Consider the following 21,078-nt stretch of genomic DNA (forward strand, 5'->3'; position numbering starts at 1 on the left):
TTTACGGAGAGACTGTCCAGTTTGGCCAATGTAAATTGCAGTGGGGCATTGCTGGCACATGATGGCATATATTATATTAGTAGATGTGCAGGTAAAGGAGCCCCTGATGCCATAGTTGGTGTTAGGTCCTGTGATGATGTCACTGGTGTAGATATGTGAGCAGAGCTGGCAGCGAGGACTGTTGCAGGGGCTAGTTCCAGGCCTAGAGTCGTTGGTTTGTGATTTGTAGTGGCTGGTGAGGATTTGTCTAAGGTTGGCAGGCTGTCTACAGGCAAGGACAGGCCTGCCTCCCAAGGTCCGTGAGAGTGAAAGATCATTGTTCAGGATGGGTTGCAGATCACTGATGATGCACTGGAGAGGCTTTAGGTGGGGGGCTGTATGTGATGGTCAGTGGTGTTCTCTTGTTTTCCTTGTGAGGCCTGTCTTGTAGCAGGTGGCTTCTGGGTACCTGTCTGTCTCTATCAATCTGTGTGCTCACTTCGTTAGGTGGATATTATAGTTTGAGGAAAGCTTGGCAAAGGTCTTGTAAATGTTTGTCTCTGTCTGATGGATCAGAGCAAATACGTTTGTACCATATTGCCTGGCTTTAAACAATGGATCGTGTAGTATGCCGTGGATGGAAGCTGGAGGGGTATATATAAGCATGGGGACAAATTATACCTTCAAATGAGTGGCAACATTTTTATAGCTGACCTGGAACAATGCTTTCTCAGTTCTCATCCCCTAGCGCCCCTCCTCTACCTCCACAACATTGATGACATTTTCATTATCTGGAGGCAGGGTCTTCATTATCTCGACCCATGGGAAGGAGGCTCTTGAAGAGTTCCACCATGATTTCAACAGTTTCCACCCCACCATCAACCTTAGCCTGGACCAGTCCACACAAGAAATTCACTTCCTGGACACTACTGTGCAGATAAGCGACGCTCACATAAATACCACCCTATACCGAAAATGCCCATGAAAGCTTATGCTCCAAAGTATCTGTCAGTCTATAAAGTGCCACAAGACTTCTTATTGTTCTCTAAGCTACAGACTAACACGGCTACCTCTCTGATACTAATATCCAGGAGTTTCTCTTAACACCACGAAACAAAACAAAACCAGCTCAAGCCCTCATCCACTAACCTGGAAAAATTCACCACCACTCCATGGCAGCTCTAAGAGGCAATATTCTCTATTTGATAGCACTGTCTTTGAGTAACAGCAACAACAAAGAACTTTCATTAAAAAGGAAAGGAGACCAAGCATCCATTTGGGAGAACCACAACCACATTAAAAAGAATGTAACTGCAGGCAAACCAGACCCCAGAGTGCATTAGACAGTGACTCTTGCCCCAGTCTGATGAATGACTGTCCCCTTAGTACATCATTCCCCTCACACACAGCTGGCTGTTCTTGGTTGGCAAAGACCTTGATTGTGTTCAGATATATGTTTATGAGGAAATGTCTCTGTAAGAAACTCACAGCTGCTGCTGCTGCTGCCGCTGCTGCTGCCAGTTCTCTGCCACCACTGGCTGCTGCTGGCCCTCTTTCTGCCACTGCTAGCCGCTGTCTCTCTGTCACTTCTGGCTAACCTTGCTTGCTGCACCTAGGACATTGTATTCTGAGGTTCTGCCACTTAGCCCAGCTTTCAGTGACTTCAGCTCTACGGGATTTCAGGAGGGAGCGGGGCAGTCTCTATGTTGTTGTTCACAGTCCCCACATCAGGTCTAAAGATTATGCCCCAGACCTGCTCAGCAGTAATATCTAGCTCTAGCGACCACCATCCTGAAACAAAGACTCTCAACTGAGTGTAAGCAACTCCATTAAACTCAAGAGAGTAGCAGGTCAAATGGCGTATTTAATCAGAGTTCACACTACCATGAGAGAACACCTGTCCACATTCACTCTCCTCTTCACTGGCATTTGGCATTCCTACCTGCTGCCTAGCCAGGGAGAGGCAATGTAGGGTGACCCTGTTACTTGTGAGTACTCAGCACAGTTCTGCTGCCCTTTGCTCATACAGAAAAGGCAACGACACTCCATTACTCCTGCATTCAAATACAAGAGTGATTTGCAAACCCAAACCAGCCAAAATTGGTCACTTTGGGGAAAAAAATGTCATCTGCTGCTCACCTAGGCCAAGTAGGTGCATCTGCACAAACAATCTGCTCCTGAGTCTTCTCCCACAGCTTATCAATAGATGTAAGGAGAGAGCTCATTCAGACCCTGCTTACATTTGCCTTGACTTATGTTTATTATAGAGACTTCTCATCAACTTCTGCATTTGCACTGATCATTCTTCATGTGACTCCTAACATCCACATCTGTATTATCATCATAGCTTAATACCAAACCAAGGTATTTGAGTTGTTGCACAGGCAACTTCTATACCATCTATTTTACTGGTTTCTTGTTGTCTCTCTCAAAAAGGTATCACATGAATTTCATGTTTTGGAACCTTGTACCTAAACTGTTTCCTTCTAATGCAGCCATCTCTAATTCTGGATCCCATTCCAGGTCACTCTTATTTTTGCAACACAACATAACATTTCTTGCAAAAAAGCATGATCAATCAATGGACGCTTCTCCTTGTTTCCCTGTGTGAAGGTTTCAGTCACAGATAGGCATGGTCTTCATACTGATCCTTTAAAGTGATTGGTTCACTATGGTTCACTACTCCACCTCTTCCTTCTGGCTTTCAACTTTTATTCATCTTTAGCATGGTCTGCGTCTCCACCATGGTGACAGGTCTTGTTGCTGTAACCCACTTACCAAACCAGTTCCCTCAGACACTCTTCACTGAGCAATTTCTTATAAAATCACTTCCATCTCCTAACAATTCCACTTTCTTCCACTAGTACTCCTCTGTTTTCAGCTTTAACAAACTTCAAAGCTTGAGAATTCCCTTGGTTTTTTAAATTAGCTTGGTTAATCTGTATATTCCTTTCTCACCTTCCTTTGTAAGCAGCCCAGTGCATAAGGCTTTGGGTAACTGAACCTTGACTTCTACAGTTGTCCTTTTTGTCTTTTTCTTTACCAGCTTGTATTCTTCATAGTTTTCCCACAATTATCACTTTCTTTCATGACTTCTCCTTTACTCCATCCTGCACAGTGCTGGAGCACCCCCACATATTTATGTAAAGATTTTTTCTTCCTTTAGTTTGGCCACAAAAAAATTTGCATTTTCTATCATGTTTGACTATTTCCCCGTAAGCCTCACTGGCATCATTTTGGTTGGTTTGGTTATTGTTAAACCTCCATGGACCCTCCTACTCAAATTTCAGACTAACTTCTCTTTTTTTGTTCATCCCCACATCGCCTGGTCACTGAATAGTCAACAACAATCTATGTTGCTCCAAATCTCTTCTTTTTACATTTGGAGGCTAACTAAGATAACTTGCCCAGTTTCATTTCTGATTCCATTATAGCTTTGTTCTTTTCTCCCACATCTGTTGAGGTCAGCTCCAATAAAAAAAAATGCACTCGTTTGTGGTACTTCATTTATCATTTGGTCTGGAGTGATCTGGAATACCTTCTTTTTTGTTGCACAACCATCCTGTGGCACCTATCTGCTTATTGCAATCTGTATATAATCTGCATATGCATATATGTGAATTATAATGTACTTTGGAGTCTGAGCTAAATAGGAGGATCGGAAAAGCAGCCACAACTCTGTCCAGACTCAGCGAGAGATTGTGGAATAACATCAAGTTGTATACCCACACCAAAATGCAACTCTACAGAGCCTGCATCCTCAGCTCCCTCCTTTACAGCAGCAAGTCTTGGACCCTGTACGTCCGCCAGGAAAAGAGGCTTAATGTCTTCCACTTGTGCTGCCTCAGGTGCATCCTTAGAATATCATGGAAGGACAGAGTGCCCAACATCGCCATCCTTGAGCAAGCTGGAATCCCAACCATGCACACCCTCCTCAGGCAGTGGCGGCTCTGCTAGCTTGGCCACATCCACAGGATGAATGATGGAAGGATCCCAAAAGATATCCTGTATGGTGAGCTAGCCTCTGGCAAAAGACCTCCTGGACGCCCCCAGTTGCGCTACAAAGATGTTTGCAAGAGGGACCTCAGGGAGGTAGACATCGAGCTGGACAGCTGGGAGGAGCTGGCAGACAATCACAGCAGATAGAGGCAGGAACTACACAAGGGCCTTGAGAAGGGTGAGATGAGGATCAGACAGCTAGCAGAGGAGAAGCGAGCCCACAGAAAGCACAGCAAGGACCTGCCAGACATCCATTACACATGCAACAGATGCAGCAAGGACTGTCACTCTCGTGTGGGCCTTCACAGTCACAGTTGATGCTGCAAATGATGATCCCAAATGGAACTATGAAAGGTGAGATCCATAGTCTACATAGACTGAAGAATGCTACTACTACTACTACTACTAATGTACTTTGAAAATTTAAAATGAGAACTACTAGAATCCTTTTAAGACAACAAGCTTTTTTCCCATGGCATGCATGTCTCCATGCTGTATATTTAGGAGAATAAATGGTAACTTTTATTTCAATTCAAACAAGCAACTTGTTTGATGTTTTGGGATCTACCAGATCAGTAAAAGGTTGCCTTCTTGCCTGCCCCATAACTTTGGAACTCTATGCTGTGCAACCATGGTTCATTTTGCTGACACAAACAGCCTGCACACAAGCATAAGGTCTCACACTGGCACTTACCAACTTAGTCACTCTTTACATGGTGACAACAACGATAGCACTTCCATTTCCTGGTGTTCCCAAACATGTCCTCCCTAAGTTCTTCACTATCAGACTCTCAAACCTTTTTGTTCAGTTCATCACTCCCAGAAGAACTGATTGTTCCAAAGACCAAAATGGTGCTTGTTAGCTGCACAAAGGCCTTCCCCACCCTGAAATTGGTTAAGAAGTGCCCACTGACAACATGGCACGTCAAAGTTGGGTATACAAGCAGTAAGAGCTGTAATTCTTGGTTGGTATTAACCCAGCCAAAGGGACTCTGTTCTTAACATCTGGATCAGTCACAGTGGGTGTCATGATGAAAGACCTGTAGCTCGTGGGCTAAAAATGTCATTGGGCAATGGCAAGTTTGAGATGGTATCTGTCCACCCAAGCAGCTTGCCAACTGCAAATTCCCTCCTGTTATCAAGGAAAGCAAAGTGACTCAGAACAGGAAGCCAAGAAAGATGGGTAATTTGAATGATGATGTGCATTGTTAAGTTGCATTTAACGGACTTTCCAGAACAGCAGACACCCCTCCCCTCCTATAGTCTGTTAAATCAAAGGTTTACTGTACATATGCTACCCTGGATTTGTGACTTTTAACATGACATATATTTTCCCCAAATTAATGTGAGGCACACTCCATGGTGGTCAAACTCCCTCTGTGATGCTGTGTATGCCTTAGCTTTTATGCACACTACCTCCTTATGTCCCAAATTAACAATTTTGCATAAAGAGCTCGCTCGTATGAATGGAGTTGCATCAGCTTATAGCAAAGTGATGTTGCTGTACTCAAAACTGAAATGCCTAAGTGACTTAAGTGCCTAACTATCTTTTGCAAAAGAGTTTTAGGTACTTGAGTAGAATGCCCACAGATAGCCAACAGAAATATCTATATTACCTGGAAGATTAGACTGAGCGGGTACAAGGTTCAATCCACCTATTAGGGGTCAGCAGCTGACTCCTGTAGTCCTTTCTATTTTGAGGAATAAGGGAGGTAGACAGGATAAACTTCCATTGACCTTCCTCGGTCAGGACAGCCAGGTAAGTCAATTGCAGACAAGTCAATTCCACCTACGCAATATCTGTTACTAGAATTGAATATCTGCAATCAACTTACCTGCCTAGTGTAGACCAAATCTAAACCACTTCTGAAAAGGAGAGGCTTCTAAATCAGTTAGGGGCAGCAACACTTAAATATCTTTAAAATCAGGCGATAATTGTCTAAACACTGAGCCTTTTATACTTTTGTATAGCTTGACAAGTTGACTCACAAGATGTGCTTCTCATTTTGTTATCATGGGGTAGTATAGGCCAACACTACATTCACCCATGCTGTCCTGTGACTGTTTGTCCTGGAGCTAACACATCTCATACTGCTTATAAATCACATTACTCTTCATTTTAGAAACACAACCCCTCAGATTTGCAATATCTTGAATCCTGCATAAAAGGCTGAGACAAGAAAGATAAACACAATGTTAAAAGAACCAATGAGTCTGTATGCCCCGCTGCATATCACAGATTCAGCTGCAGCCCAATTAGATGCAAGAGTTCACAGGTAATGTTACTGGACTGACCTGAACAGACAATTCCATTTACCACTCTTTGAAAATGGTTTTAGAGCTTGTTTTATATCAGCAAAAGCAAACTAAGCCAGGCTGAAGCCTGGAAGAAGAAAATAACAAAGAATAAAAACCCCATAATCAGCAGCAACAAATTCAATAAGCTTCAGGTGTTCATAAGACCGTAATTATTCTCCAACTACTAAAGGAATTTCAATTCTGTAGCAAAAATTTCATCATATAAGTCCTATAACTTATTAGGATTTTATTTGATTTCTTTCTAAAATTTTGTGCAAAAGGGTCTTGGATATGTATCAGTTTCAGCATCAGCAATGACCACCTCATCTTCCATGACAGAAAACCCAGACAAAAGAGAAGTGCAACCATTCTCAACTGAGTAGTCCATCAAAACAGAATTTAAAAACACGTTTCATGAGCACTCCGTTCACATGGGCACATCCCTTAGTCTCTTCTGACTTTTCCTGATTTCAGTCTCTTTTCCAGTATCTATGACAAAATCAAATTTGGTATCCTCACTTGCACATATCAATATTTATTTAATTTGAAAAGACCTTTAATTAGGTTGGAATGGATTTTAAGGGTTTGCAAGCTCGATCCAGAAGAGCGTTAAAAGTCCTGCTTCTTAAGTAAATTATAAAACCAGTCTGCAAAGGGGACTTATAAAGAGGACCCAAGGAACGTAGGCCAGCACAAGGCCCTCTGTACCAAATAACCTCACAGTGGACCTGTGCTCTTGCCATGTCACAGAATGGTATAAGGAAGTGGGCAGAGATCCATCCTGGCATGGGTCATAGAATCATAGAATGATAGGGCTGGAAGGGACCTCAGGAGGTCATCTAGTCCAGCCCCCTGCTTCAAGCAGCAACAACCCCCACTAAGTCATCCCAGCCAGGACCTTGTCAACCTGGGACTCAGAAAACTTGAGGGATGGAGAATCCACCACCTCTCTAGGCAGTGTGTTCCATTGCTTCACCACCCTCCTGATGAAGTAGTTTTTCCTAATATCCAACCTACACCTCTCCCTCTTTAACTTCAGACCATTACTCTTTGTTCTGACATCTGACACCACTGAGAACAGTTTCTCACCCTCTTCTTTAGAGCTCCCCTTCAGGAAGTTGAAGGATGCTATTAAATCACCCCAAGTTTTCTCTTCTGTAAACTAAACAAGCCCAAATCCCTCAGCCTATCCTCATAGGTCTTGTGCTCCAGCCCCTTAATCATTTTTGTTGCTCTCTGCTGAATGTGCTCCAGCATATCCACATCCTTTTTATACTGGGGGGCCCAAAACTGCACACAATATTCCAAATGTGGCCTCACCAGTGCCAGACAGAGGGGAACAACCACTTCTCTAGATCTGCTTGAAATGGTCCTCCTAATGAACCCTAGTATGCTGTTAGCCTTCTTGGCTACAAGGGCACACTGTTTACTCATATCCAGCCTTTCATCCATCATAACCCCTAGGTCCCTTTCTGCTGTCCAGTGGTCCCATTACCTTTATAACACACCAGACAGAGATACAGATTCTATTCAGACCTCATATATTGTCCATAGTGGGTAGCTTCATGCCCTGAACCTCAGCTGGGAGGCAATTTTCATCTCATTTGATTTACATGGCACCTGGATATAGTAGGATCTGTGCCATATCTGACTTGGATTTCTTCACCAAGAACATGGCTTTTCACAATATTTCAGCAGATCTGCTTCCATGGCTCAGCGCTGAAAATAATCAGTGAACAAGAATGAAATTTAAATAGAGGGAAAGAAATTTCCACACACACACCCTTCCCCTCCCCCCAATCACAGATAGTTAAGTTCAGGACAAGTTTTGAGTGTAATACGACCAGAATTGCATGACAGTGAGATGTGCTGAGATATGAAGCTCAAATAGAAGAGCTCTCATTGAGCATGTAAGAGATCAGAGGAGCGATACCATATTTTCTAAGGTGCTTTATATAGGAAGGGTTTTTTCAATTGCCCAGACAAATCTCCCAACATAACAGCCGTGTCTACACGTGCCCCAAACTTCGAAATGGCCACGCAAATGGCCATTTCGAAGTTTACTAATGAAACGCTGAAATGCATATTCAGCGCTTCATTAGCATGCGGGCAGCAGCGGCGCTTCGAAATTGATGTTCCTTGCTGCTGCGCAGCGCGTCCGGACAGGGCTCCTTTTCGAAAAGACCTCGCCTACTTCGAAGTCCCCTTATTCCCATGAGCTGGGAATAAGGGGACTTTGAAGTAGGCGGGGTCCTTTCGAAAAGGAGCCCCGTCTGGACGCGCCACGCAGCGGCAAGGCGCGTCAATTTCGAAGCGCTGCTGCTGCCCGCATGCTAATGAAGCGCTGAATATGCATTTCAGCACTTCATTAGTAAACTTCGAAATGGCCATTTGCGTGGCCATTTTGAAGTTTGGGGCACGTGTAGACGTAGCCAACAAGTGACAATGTCTACATACTGAAATTAGAGAAATTCAATCTTAAAGTAAGATGCAGTTTCCTAGCAGAGAGGGTAATCGAAAACTGTAATAGCTTATCAATGAACTAAACATGACTTGGAGTTTTAAAAATAAGATAAAATATCTTTCTAAATTATACACTTTAATTCAACTTCTAGGGAAAATTCTCTGGTCTGTGAGGTGGTGGTGTTCTGGCATCATGTTATTGTGTTCTCCTGTTGCCTTAAAGCCTATGTATCCACCTGTTCATTCCTTGGCTTTCCAAACCATAAACAGAGCAGAAATCTATGTATTACCGTTGATGTTCTTATAATACCTGCAGTTCTGCATTAAGTCAATGATTATAATGAAATAACATGTTCAGGTCTACAGCCTGATCTAAAGGGGTCAGGAAGGAATGTTCCCTAGTGCACAATGAGCCAGATGTGTTCTTGATCCCACCTCTCACCCCATCCCCATAATCATCAGCTGAAGATAAGATACAGTCCAAAGTAGATCAGTGCTTTGTAGTATAGAGAATCTTCATTCACACGTTCATGGCGACGTGATCAGCAGATTGGGAGCCAGCCAGGAATCTTGCCCCAGGCCAGTTTGGTAGGGCCTTTGAGGGAGTCAGAATGGGACTTTCTTCTACTGAAGAAATTGATTATGAGGCTACCTGAGCATATCTCACCTAATCAATTTCCTGACAATGCAGGGGCCTTGGTGGCACTTTACTTTCTCCTGTTCTTTGCATAGGACAATTTCTTAGTCTCCAGACAGGTGGCATTTTAATTTTGATAATATAAATGAAGAGATTTTTTTAAAAAATAGCCCAGACAACCTAGCTCAATCACATAGTAAAAAGATACTCAGAACTAACGAATTACTTTTATAAGGCAAAATTAAGCTTGAAGAAAGACTTGCAAACTCTGCTGTGTAGATTTAATTATTTCACTAGTTATATAACGTAAACAATTTTTTGTTTCTAAAATACAGGCTAAACCTCTCTAGTTCAGCACCTTTGGGACCTCCCTGGCGCCAAATGAGAGATTTGGCCAGAGCACAGGAGGTCAAAAGCATATCGCATATTACCAATACTTCCACTGCTTACTGGGCTCTTAGAAGACATTTAGGGGTAAATTACAGCTAAATAACTGCACAAAACACTGAAAGCCAGGACTGGTGACTGTAAACAAAGTTCATGAAGCCACACGAAATTTGGCCTCACCCATGAAAAGTGGTCGGCAGTCTAACTGAAAGTATGCCAGAGTATGGATGTTGCCTGATGAGAGAGTGCCAGACTTTGAAGGTTCACTCTGTATAAAATGTTGCTCTTACTTAGAATTTAACAGCTAGGAAAAATTGATTTATTTCATAAAAAATAGTTCAATCATTTAACAAAAAACACTATAGCCAACACCTAGACAGAATAATGTTGTACTGTGTACAGACATTACATGATAACTACAAAGGGTAAGAATATTTACCCCTACAGTTGCTGTTGTTTTAGAGTAAAGTTTCCATGGATTTAATATGTTCTTGAATCTTCATGCTTTTGATACAATGTGCTCTTAGTTCAAGATATATTTCTTTACTATATTTCCTCGACTTATATTGTTTATTCAGAAGATAATTACTGTCCTTTTATTACTCAAATGACATATTTTAATGTCTAGTTTTGTTTCCTGAAATCTATTTACAGCAAGATTGTTGCAATTAAATGTAATACCTAGGAGAATCATTCAATGCACTTCATCATACCAAGCTTCAAGCTTACAGCTGCCAAAAGTTAGGCCTTGGGTGAGACATTTAAATCAGGAAATGCAGGCTCTTGAATCTTGGACAGATACATAGACTTAAGACCAGAAGGAACACTTATATAATATAGTCTGATCTTTATATTATAGTACATTTAATTTCACTCAGTTTCCTCTAATGAGCCCAGTAATTTGGGCTTGACTTAAGCATAACTTGGGTTTGGCTAAAGCAGGTCTTCCAAAAGAGAATCTTCTTCTTCTTCTTCTTGGTGATCACTTGATAATGAGTAGGAGGTCTTCATGTCACTCTCCTATTTCTGAGCCCATTGATGGCTCATCAGCCTAATTATAGAGCCACAGATCTTGTTACAGAAGGGGGCAGTGTCAGTAGCTATTGGAGGGGCACATGGCAGTTTTTAATGCTCTTTTCTTCCTTTCTGCCTGTCCTTGTCTGCACTGCAGTCGGAGTTCTCGAACCCCCTCATGAATTATCATTCTCCACTGGGGATGGCCTTGGACAAAATTCTCCCAAGTATCAACACAAAATGCTGCACTTTTTTGTGTGTGCCTTCAGCATGTCCTTATCTTGCTTCCACTGGTCCCCAATGCTTCTCTGTCCTTCCTCCAATTCAGAAAACAGAATCTGTTTTGGAAGGTATTGCTCAGCAACACCAAGGCTGTGGCTACACTAGCCCAAAACTTTGAAATGGCCATGCAAATGGTCATTTTGAAGTTTAGTAATGAAGCACTGAAATACATATTCAGTGCCTCATTAACATGCCAGCAGCCATGGCACTTCGGAATTGCCGCGGCTCACTGCCATGTGGCTCTTTCAGACGGTACTCCGTTTCAAAAGGACTCCAGCAACTTTGAAATCCTGTTATTCCTATCTGCTGTTAGGAATAAGTGGATTTTGAAGTTGCTGGGGTCTTTTTGAAAAGGAACCCCATCTGGACAAGCCACGCAGAGGCGAGCCGTGGCAATTTCGAAGTGCTGTTGCTGCCAGCATGTTAATGAGGCACTGAAGATGTATTTCAGCACTTCATTAGTAAACTTTGAAATGTCCATTTGCATGTCCATTTCAAAGTTTTGGGCTAGTGTAGCCCAAGAGAGGAAGAAACCACCACTTCTTTTGGTAGCTAGCTTTCATGGTTAAAAATTGCTGCCTAATTTTTGGTTTTTATGTGTTAGGCTCCAGCTTCCAGGCATAGTTCTTGCTGTGCATTTCTTTGCTGCACATATGAGTATTTTAGCACCTCCCAACTGTTATCCACTGCTATCCTTTTTATCATACAGCCAAGGATGTATTCGTCTTTTTGGTCAGAAAATTGTACTAGCAGCTCATGTTGAGTTACAATTCGTGAAAGCCATGCTCCAATCTCTGATTTGCAAGGTTACTACTAGTGTGTATGATAGATCATGGCTTTAAACTCAAGAAAGAAAAGTGATTGATTGAGGATGGGAAGTATTACAAGCTTGCTAGGACTCATGGAAAGTGGTCTTACATTTATCTACAACAGGTTGGCAAGATAAAAGCAGTGAAAGCTTCTCTTTATCAACTTCCCTCCATCATGTCATGAAGGGATCACCGCTAGGGTAAGAGAATGATTCAGTCTTCATGGTTTGATCCTTGACCTCAATGTAGAGATTAAGAACAAAGTTGCATATTTGTAATGTGTATCTAAGATGAAAGGATACACACAAAAATGCCATGAAAAAGTTCAGCATTGACCCAAAATGCTGGGAATCTACATCATTAGATCGACATACCTGGCAACGATTGCTACGAATTCAGAAACAGACTGACATGCAGTTATTGCAATGGACGGTGTAAATCCAATATTGTACAGATAAGATACAAGAGAAGCTGCAGACTCAAACACTGCCCATAGATCCTCACTGGCACTGCTAACCACTATCTCTAGAGACAAAAAGGGGCCACATATACTCCAGCATTAGCAACAAGACTAGCTATCCAGCTATTAATGACCTGACCTATACTGAATGGGGGCCTAAGACGTTAAAGGACCATAATAAATTCTTGTTCCCTAGTCATATGTCTGTAAATCCTACTCTCATCATTTTTATTCTAACTTTTTTTTCACCCAATTACATTTTAGGATACAAGTTTTAATAACTATTAGCCAAACCTGACAGCAAATCATGTACTATGCTTCTTTGTTGAGGAAAGGCTTTCTACTGTGTAACTGTTAAAGTGGTATCTTTGCAAAGTTGTTGGAGAGCTGAAACAGTTGGACCTTGTCAGCCACAGACTTTGAAGACATGACAAAACAGCAGATTTATGGATATAAAGCCTTGATTGCTAGCTTTAGACAATGCAATATGCCAGGATGAGCAAACTTTTTACATGAAGCCCCACTTTTCATCCTTGCACTTAGCAGGGCCCCCCTCCACCACCTGTCTAATATAATGTAAACTGAAGGAAATTTTGGAGATGTTCATATGGAAAAACAAACAAACAAACAAACCCTTACATCACATGTGAGAAAATAAGTATGTTGAATGTAAAAACTTTATTAATTGGTACGTTAAATGTTAATACACATACATTCAACCAGTAACATGGTTCAACATTTTTAACGAGATGAATGAGCCTGAGATACAGCAGCTGATTATACTGTGCCCCTCCTTATGAAATTTCATGTCGTCCCCCAATTTTGCACACCCCTGGAATGTGCAATGCTCAGCTTTTATTTTGGCTGACTTTAAGGATTAATGAAATTGTTCAATCCACTCTGGTGCCCTGTCTCTAGTGATTGCTAATACTAGATACTTCAGAGCAACATGCATGAAACTCCATAATATTCAGTTATGGAATGCATTAGGAAAAGTTTCTTTCTCACACCTGTCAGTCAGAGGTTGGCCTACACACTGAAACATAAACCACATTTAGTTTTATTTATTTATTTATTTCATTCATTCGCAATGTCGCTACGAATGCTCTCATTATCTACATAAACACTATCTAATCTTCTTCTTTTGAAATTCTGTTCGGCCTCTGGTCTGAATGACACATTGTGGCAGTGTGATTCAGCAGTTAATCATGATTTGTGTAAAATTATTTGCCTTGATCAGATTAAATTTTCTGTCTTTTGTTTGTTCATGTATTACAAGAAATAGGTAAAAAAAACATCAAAATTATCTTCTCTGTACCATTCATTATTTCATATTTCACTGTCTTGCCCCCTTTTTACTTGTCTCTTCTCTAAACTGTCTCTGTCTTTTAAGTTGTTCATCATATGGAAAGCTCTGTATGACATCTGTCATTTTTGTCACTTTGCTCTGAACCCTCTATAATCCTGCTAGATCCTGTTTGAGACAGGGTGACCAGAACAGAACACAGTACTCTAGGAGAAACCTTTACTCCATACAAAGGCAATATCCCTTTCCCAATGGCATTATGGTGATTGGAGCTACAGAAAATCCTACACTAAGCAGATGGATAAACATGACAGGAGACTGGACTGGCCCAGCATCCAAGTTCTATAAGGATCACAGACTATTCCAACATACACATGCATGCCCATGCACACATGTGAACAATAATTATTTGCCAGACTTGAATGAACACATATCTCACCACTTTAGGCAGTATTATTTTACTCGCCAATATGATCACAAAGCAAATGCATTGTCTGGAATCATTCGTCAGAATAATTATGGAATCATTTTGCTTAAATGTAAGCTTCAGTAAGTCGTGCCAAAGAATTTGTCACAATAAGGTGAGGTTTGATTCTCAAGATTAAAACACATTCCTTTGGGACTGGTACAGCCATCTATAATCCAAAAGGGCTTCCTGATGGTCATGAATTTGGACTGCTAACAGAAAGTACAAAAGAGATATATTCTTGGACTGAGCCATTGACTGACAGATCTCATCTTCTGTGATGCTATTGGTGAGCAACTAACCCAATCCTTGATCAGCAGAGCCAATTACAGATGGCACATAAACACCAACTGCAGGTGTTGTACATTCTTTTCAGATCCTATGCTTTTAAGTAATTAAAATAGTGTACAATGGTTTGATGCCAGGACAATCTGTCCTGAACTACAGTTTCCAGATCACTGGGTGATATGCCACATGACTTCACGTTGGCCTTTAAGATGTCTTTATAGCACTTATACTGACCACTGATAGAGTGCTTTCCATGAGCAAGCTGGCCACAGAAGGCCATCTTTGGTATCTATGTATCATCCATTCCCATAACATGACCAGTCCAGTGAAACTGTTCATAAGCATTGCTTCCACGGCCATGACACCACATAGCTTAAGAACCTCCAAGGTAGAAATTTCATTCCACCAGCTGATGTGGGCAATGTTCCTCAGACAGCGCATATGGAACTGATTGAGGTTCAAAACATGGCAAAGATATATTCTCCATTACTCTGATACATAGAGCAGGATATTCAGGACAACTGCCTGGAAAACTGTTACCTTGGTATAGAGTTTAATTCCATAGCCATTCCACAGGCGTTTGGTCAATTTTCCAAGAGCAGTACTGGCTTTGGAAGAGACGTACACAAGTAATGACTACCAACACCAGTAAGTCCTCTCTTACCTTTAAGGATCACATAGGTTGTAAAAATTTCAGTTCTGTTAATTTAAGTATATAATTTTGGGCTAGATCTAGCATTGCTCTGTTCATATTTTGAGTGCTTGTGTATATGATGTTTGCGCTCTACTCAAGGAAGCACCCACAAATGTTAATAGCTATCCAGACCTTTTAGATTTCTTGTGTTTGCAAGAGTGAACTGGAATTTCCTAAGATACAGTTCTCTTACGAATTTTCTATGATTTCTGATTTCATTTAGGATAGAAATATATAGCTAGCTTCATTTTTAAGGCACTGTGGCCTTTCTACTTCCAATTATGGCTGGAATGAAGATGTACAGAAATAAACAAAAATGAAAAATAGATGTAATAGAAGTTAATAAAACTTTTCAAAGTAGATGGAGGTGTCAACATTTTCCATCTATTTATACAAACCAGTTCATACATCCATTTCCTTGGAGAGGAATTTCTAAATTTCTGTCAAAAATGACTTGCAATGCTGTCTCCTACTTATCAAGAAAGGCGATAAACAAAAACTAACCCTTCTCTATGGTGCAATGGGCCTCAGACAGTAGTGGAACTCATGTGAACTTTTGACCCATAATGAGGCATGATTTGTACAGGCTGAGTACTCCCTGCCTGTGTCAGCCTAAACTAGAAATAAGCTATGCAATTTGCACTACACCAATTACATAGCTTATTCTGAGTGTAGTTCGAAATAGCTTATTCTGAGTGAACCACACTCAGAATAAACTATTTCAACATGTGGTGCTTTCCAAACAGTGCCATATTCAAATATAGTAGTGTTTTGAAATATCCCTTCTCCTCCTGCAATGAGGACTACTGGGATGCCGGAATACCATGGCAGTTATTTTGGAAAAATATTTCAAAATAACTGGTGCATTTCAAAGACACAGAGTAACTATTTTGGGATACCAAGGTATCCTGAAATAGCTCTACCTCGTAGCCATGGCCCCTGAGAGTCACAGATGAAAATTCTGCTGGTCCTCCCCTCCTCATTTTGCCCAGTGGGAGGTTTGATCTGGGCAGGAGTCAGTTGGTAGATGACTGTGAGGAAAAGAACTAGGAAACTTCTGCTTGCATGAAGACTATCCAAAATTGCAACCCATATATGAATTTGAATGTGAGCACAATTTTATATTATAAAAAGTTCAAGAGATAAGTCTGAGAATATCATCATCATCATTATCAATAATCGTGGGCTCAGCACCCATTGGTGTTTGATGCCTCTCTCACTATTTCCTTCCATCTTTCCCTGTCCAGTGCAGTGTGCCTTAGTTTCTGTAGACTAGCTTCGCACCAATCTATGATATCACCTATGCATTCCCTGTGGGGTCTGCCTCTCCTATTCAAACCATCCATTATGCCAAATACCAGGGTCTTGATTCTTCATTCTTCATTCATTCTGCAAATATGCCCAAATAGTTGTAGCTTCCATTTTATAACCTCCTGCAGCAGGTTCTCTTTCTGCTGTATCTTTCCATATAGTTCCTTATTGGTGACCTTCTGCATCCATCCTATTCTCAGAATCTTTCTATAACAGCTCCTTTCGAACACCAATATTCTTCTTTTTGAATCTTTTGTTATCATCCATGTCTCACATCCGTACAACATGCTGCTGAATACACACGTTTTCAAGATGACCAGCTTCGTTCTTAAGCTAATTGCTTTGCTTTTCGAGATCTTATCCTTCACCTTCAAACTCGATCTTGTTTTTGCTATTCTAGTTGCTATTTCCTTCTTACAGTCTAGATCATACATTATGTTGCTCCCCAGATATGTGAACTTCTCTACATTTTCTAGTTCAATACTATCTACATTAATCTTCCTTCCTGTTTCCTAATCTCCAAATACCATTGTTTTTGTTTTATCAATGTTCATAATCAGTCCATACCACTTCCCTTCTTCATTTAACTCCTGCACTGTTTTCGCTAGCTTCTCCTCATCTCCCTCAATGGTAACTATATCATCCGTGAATCTCAAGTTGTTAATTCTTTTCCCGTGCACAGATATCCCTTCTACCTCTTCCTTGATCTTGTCCATCACTCTCTCCAGATGTGCGATGAAGATACTTGGCGATATTGGATATCCTTGTCTCATACCTCTACTTGTTTTAAACCAACTTCCCAACTCCCCGCTTGTTCTAACAGTTGCCTCTGCGTTATCACTGATATCCTTCAACAAGTGTATCAGTCTGCTATCCACTCCATATGACTCCAACATTGCCCAAGTCACTTTCTGATCTATACTGTCAAATGCCATTTGAAAATCGATGAAGTGACTGTATACATAGTTGTTCTTTCATCAAGGTTGCTCTGCTATCAGTCTTAGTGCCAATATCTGCTGTATGGTACTTCTATCTTTTCTGAATCCCGCTTGCTCGTCTGCTATATGTTCTTCTATCTGCAGTCTTAGTCTCTCAGTCAGCATCGTCATCAGCACCTTGCGTAGATGACTCGTTAGGGCAATCATGCTGTAGTTCTTGCACTCCAATGTATTTCCTTTCTTGGGTATTGTCAATAGCACAGATCTTGTCCATTCCTTAGGCGCCTTCCCTACTTTCCATGCTATATTATGTAGTCAGTGTATTTCCTGAATCATGCTTTCTCCGCCATATTTGATCATCTCTCCTGTGATCTTATTTCCAGGGCTCTTGTTTTTCTTTAGCTGTTTCACTGCTTCTTCTACTTCCTCCTTTAAATATCGGTCTTGCTCTCGAAGCTCAGTGGCGATACCTCTTTCAGTTCTTCAATCAGTCTCTCTGAGACACTCAGGTCCAACTGTGCTTTGTATAGATCGGTGCAATATCTCATCCATCACTGCACAATCTTCTCACTGCTCATGAGCACTTCTTTGTTCTCATCTTTGATCTCCAACTGCTTTGGTTGCCATTTCCTATTAATATTCCTAATTGTTTTATAAGCCTCCTTGGTCTTACATTTGCCGTAATACCTCTCTATATCTTCACATTGCTCCTCTAACCATTTCTCCTTATTCTTTCTGGCTGCTTTCCTTACCTCACTACATTTCACCCTATATTTCTATTCTGCCATCTCAGAAATATCTCTTCTGATCTTCAACGCTCTTTTCTCTTGAACCAGCTTCAGTGTCTCCTGGGTAATCCACATCTTATTGATCTTTTCTTCTTCTGGAACAGTCTGCTCAATTGCCTCTTCTATGGCAACAGCTATCCCTGTGACTCTCTTATCTAGGTCTTTCTCTGTGGTGATATTCTTAATCTTGTCTTCGAGTGCTGCTCTGTGTGTATTCCCTGTTTCTTCCTCATATAGCCTTGCCACATCTCTTCTTTTCTTAAACTGTGTCTTACATTTTCTTTTGAGTTTTATCTTGATGTTTGCGATCACTAGACTGTGGTTTGAGTCTATAGCCACTCCTTGGAAAGTTAGGCACTACTGTACTGATGTTATCCATCTTCTTCTTATCAAAATTATATCTAGCATGTTCTTGGATTTCCTGTCATTCGATCACCATGTCCACTTCCTACAGTCCTTTTGTTGGAATCTTGTGTTGCAGATCACCATCTCATGCTCTGTAGCAAACTCTAGTAGTTTCTCACCTCGTTGGTTTCTTTCTCCGTATCCAAACCTTTCCATGACTCTCTGACAACCTTCATTATCTGTTCCAACCTTTGCATTCCATTCTCCTCCAATGATCAACACATCTTTCTTCAGTATCTCCTCCACCATCTTTGTCAAGTCTTTATAGAATAAAGTTTTCCACCATACTGTCCAATGTGGGTGCATACACCTGAATAACTGAGATGTTGAATGGTTTTGCTTTGAGTCTCGCTACCATCATTCTTGCACTCACCACTTTGTATCCTAATAATGCTCTTTTAACTGTTTTGCTAAGAAGGAATCCAACTCTTGCTTCACACTTCGTTTAATTTCCTGACCAAATGACTTCGCAACCACTTCTCTCCTGATGCCGTCCAATACATCTCTGCCAGTCCAAGTATACCACATCAGTATCTCTCCATCTCTTTCCTAAGCAGCTCTAATTTTCCAGTTGCCCATAGTGCTCAGATGTTCCATGTTCCAATGGATAGCATATGTGTTAGATGTAATTTTCTTTTGGTAGCCAATTTATCGACCCAACCCCAATCGCTTGATTGGTGTCACAGACCTTGTTTATCTGGGTGACATCCAAGCAAGCATCTCTTATCATTTAGCTGTACTGCCATCAGATTTCATTCATATTGTTGATGATGGTCAGCACATTGACGCACATGTGACCATCCCTCCTCCTTCACCCAGGCTTGGGCCCAGCATGGAGCTTGTAGAGACTTCATGGAGGAGTTTTAGAGAACATACAATTCAATAATTATAGTGCAAGGAAAAGTTATTTGCCTTTGCTTTCCTGTTGGAGATACTATAAGAGAGCATTCAATATTAACATAATTTTGCTTCTGAAAGAGCTGGCAAATGCAGACACTATACTCTGCAACTGGATAACACCTATGGATGGGATGGCTCTGTGTGACATTTACTAGGTGGACCGTGGCTAACACTGTGTCTCAAAGACTACATCTACACTGGCATAAAAATGGCCATTTTGAAGATTACTAATGAGGTACTGAAATGCATATTCAGCACCTCATTAGCATGCCACCAGCTGTGGCTCTACAAAATTGCTGCGTTTCGCTGCAGCGTGGCTCATCCAGAAGGGGGTAAACTTCAAAATCCCCTTATTCCTATCAGCTCATAAGAATAAGGGGATTTCAAAGTTGGTGGGGTCCTTTCAAAAAGGACACCCATCTGCATGAGTCGTGTGGGAGTGAAACTCAGCAATTTTGAAGTGCTGCAGCCAGCAGCATGCTAATCAGGTGCTGAATATGCATTTCAGTTCCACATTAGTAATCTTCGAAATGTCTATTTGCATGGGTATTTCGAAGTTTTGTGCCAGTGTAGACATGTCCAAAGTGGGGCAAATCAAACCTGTTAAAGTCATATAGGTTTGTACAAAAATTTGGGGTCCTTATTTGCCATAAAGAAATAGTGCAAAATTATGATTTTCAGGGTGGCTTAAAGTGGCATGACATAAATTTAGGCACATTTGTGGTATTTACTCTGAAAATCAAGGAGGATATATTTAAGATGGTTGGCTTCCCTGGGTACTTTTTCAGTGTAATTCACACCGAGCAAGACAATGGGCAGTCAAAGTAACGGTTACATATGTCTTTGCCTATGAAAAGTCCACACAAGGGGAAGCAGAAAGCGCATCTTAAAATGGAATGCAACCAAGGTTCAGAATTTGTACCACCTGTGCTAATTCCTACCACCTTATCATTTGCAACAGTTTACAGACTGTCTGAGAATCTGAAGGTATGGACAGTTTTGATGGTGTCCTGCTCATTATTTTAATGGAAACATGCGAAGGACTTGTATATGGTTTGTGCCCTGCACAGAGTATTTCACTGACTATCTCTGTTGGCATAGGAGACAAGGTATGGGCAAGGAAGGAATGGGATGTTATCCCAATTTAGGATTCTCAAGTATAAGCATCTGGTGAAAATATTTTTAGAGCAGTGTGAGACCATCCAACATTCACTTTGCAGAGTCAGCCCTTGGCTCAGTAGGCTGGGGTTGGTTTCTCACTAGCCTATTGCCACTCACTGCTCACAGATTTGGAGGAGCCCACCACAGTGCCTCTTTGCCATTCATGCCCACATGCAGCCGCATTCCACAATATGATGATCCACCCAGTTTTTGGTCCTAGTGCCACACAATATATGGTCTCTCCTCTTCTTCCCTCATCAGCCTAGGATCTACCTATAACTTCAGGGTTATAACCTCTTTCCTGCAAGAACCTCAGGATATCCTCTTCCCCTTCCTCTCTTCTTACTTCCATCTCCTCAGGACCCTCTTCCTCCTCTGGCAGTCCTTTTCTCCTCTGAGCCCCTCAGGATCTCCTTTTTTTGGAATCATCTCCCTATTCCAGCAAATTCTTCCTGATTCCCAGTGTGTTTCTCTTCTCCTTGCTCTGCACCAC

This window comes from Carettochelys insculpta, chromosome 2, assembly GCF_033958435.1.
Source record: "Carettochelys insculpta isolate YL-2023 chromosome 2, ASM3395843v1, whole genome shotgun sequence".
NCBI lineage: Eukaryota > Metazoa > Chordata > Testudines > Carettochelyidae > Carettochelys > Carettochelys insculpta.